The following is a 2,696-nucleotide window of genomic DNA, read 5'->3' as shown; positions in this document are numbered from 1 at the left end:
TTTGTTGAGGATTTTTGCATCTATGTTCATCAGTGATATTGGCCTGTAGTTTTCTTTCTTTGTGTCATCTTTGTCTGGTTTTGGTATCAGGGTGATGGTGGCCTCGTAGAATGAGTTGGGGAGTGTTCCTCCCTCTGCAATATTTTGGAAGAGTTGGAGAAGGATAGGTGTTAGCTCTTCTCTAAATGTTTGGTAGAAATCGCCTGTGAAGCCATCTGGTCCTGGGCTTTTGTGTGTTGGAAGATTTTTAATCACAGTTTCAATTTCAGTGCTTGTGATTGGTCTGTTCATATTTTCTATTTCTTCCTGGTTCAGTCTCGGCAGGTTGTGCATTTCTAAGAATCTGTCCATTTCTTCCAGGTTGTCCATTTTATTGGCATAGAGTTGCTTGTAGTAATCTCTCATGATCGTTTGTATTTCTGCAGTGTCAGTGGTTACTTCTCCTTTTTCATTTCTAATTCTATTAATTTGAGTCTTCTCCCTTTTTCTCTTGATGAGTCTGGCTAATGGTTTATCAATTTTGTTTATCTTCTCAAAGAAACAGCTTTTAGTTTCATTGATTTTTGCTATTGTTTCCTTCATTTCTTTTTCATTTATTTCTGATCTGATCTTTATGATTTCTTTCCTTCTGCTAGCTTTGGGGTTTTTTTTGTTCTTCTTTCTCTAATTGCTTTAGGTGCAAGGTTAGGTTGTTTATTCGAGATGTTTCCTGTTTCTTGATGTAGGCTTGTATTGCTATAAACTTCCCTCTTAGAACTGCTTTTGCTGCATCCCATAGGTTTTGGATCATCGTGTCTCCATTGTCATTTGTTTCTAGGTATTTTTTGATTTCCCCTTTGATTTCTTCAGTGATCACTTCGTTATTAAGTAGTGTATTGTGTAGCCTCCATGTGTTTGTATTTTTTACAGATCTTTTCCTGTAATTGATATCTAGTCTCATAGCGTTGTGGTCGGAAAAGATACTTGATACGATTTCAATTTTTTAAATTTACCAAGGCTTGATTTGTGACCCAAGATATGATCTATCCTGGAGAATGTTCCATGAGCACTTGAGAAAAATGTGTATTCTGTTGTTTTTGGGTGGAATGTCCTATAAATATCAATTAAATCCATCTTGTTTAATGTATCATTTAAAGCTTGTGTTTCCTTATTTATTTTCATTTTGGATTATTTGTCCATTGGTGAAAGTGGGGTGTTAAAGTCCCCTACTATGATTGTGTTACTGTCGATTTCCCCTTTTATGGCTGTTAGTATTTGCCTTATGTATTGAGGTGCTCCTATGTTGGGTGCATAAATATTTACAATTGTTATACCTTCCTCTTGGATCGATCCCTTGATCATTATATAGTGTCCTTCTTTGTCTCTTGTAATAGTCTTTATTTTAAAGTCTATTTTGTCTGATATGAGAATTGCTACTCCAGCTTTCTTTTGATTTCCATTTGCATGGAATATCTTTTTCCATCCCCTCACTTTCAGTCTGTATGTGTCTCTAGGTCTGAAGTGGGTCTCTTGTAGACAGCATATATATGGGTCTTGTTTTTGTATCCATTCAGCCAGTCTGTGTCTTTTGGTGGGAGCATTTAATCCATTTACATTTAAGGTAATTATAGATATGTATGTTCCTATTCCCATTTTCTTAAATGTTTTGGGTTTGTTATTGTAGGTGATTTCCTTCTCTTGTGTTTCTTGCCTAGAGAAGTTCCTTTAGCATTTGTTGTAAAGCTGGTTTGGTGGTGCTGAACTCTCTCAGGTTTTGCTTGTCTGTAAAGGTTTTAATTTCTGCATCAAATCTGAATGAGATCCTTGCTGGGTAGAGTAATCCTGGTTGTAGGTTTTTCTCCTTCATCACTTTAAGTATATCCTGCCACTCCCTTCTGGCTTGCAGAGTTTCTGCTGGAAGATCAGCTGTTAACCTTATGGGGATGCCCTTGTGTGATATTTGTTATTTTTCCCTTGTTGCTTTTAATATGTTTTCATTATATTTAGTTTTTGATAGTTTGATTAATATGTGTCTTGGTGTGTTTCTCCTTGGATTTATCCTGTATGGGACTCTCTGTGCTTCCAGGACTTGATTGACTATTTCCTTTCCCATATTAGGGAAGTTTTCAACTATAATCTCTTCAAATATTTTCTCAGTCCCTTTCTTTTTCTCTTCTTCTTCTGGGACCCCTATAATTCGAATGTTGGTGCGTTTAATGTTGTCCCAGTGGTCTCTGAGACTGTCCCCAGTTCTTTTCATTCTTTTTTCTTTATTCTGCTCTGCAGTAGTTATTTCCACCATTTTATCTTCCAGGTCACTTATCCATTCTTCTGCCTCAGTTATTCTGCTATTGATCCAGTCTAGAGTATTTTTAATTTCATTTATTGTGCTTTTCATCGTTGCTTGGTTCCTCTTTAGTTCTTCTATGTCCTTGTTAAATGTTTCTTGCATTTTGTGTATTCTATTTCCAAGATTTTGGATCATCTTTACTATCATTATTCTGAATTCTTTTTCAGGTAGACTGCCTATTTCCTCTTCATGTGTTAGGTCTGTTGTGTTTTGACCCTGCTCCTTCATCTGCTGTGTGTTTTTCTGTCTTCTCATTTTGCTTATCTTACTGTGTTTGGGGTCTCCTTTTCACAGGCTGCAGGTTCGTAGTTCCCATTGTTTTTGGTATCTGTCCCCAGTGGCTAAGGTTGGTTCAGTGGGTTGTGTA

The sequence above is a fragment of the Eubalaena glacialis genome, chromosome 10 (genome assembly GCF_028564815.1).
Source record: "Eubalaena glacialis isolate mEubGla1 chromosome 10, mEubGla1.1.hap2.+ XY, whole genome shotgun sequence".
Lineage (NCBI taxonomy): Eukaryota > Metazoa > Chordata > Mammalia > Artiodactyla > Balaenidae > Eubalaena > Eubalaena glacialis.
The sequence above is the reverse complement of the archived record's forward strand: the minus strand, read 5'-3'. Positions refer to the sequence as shown.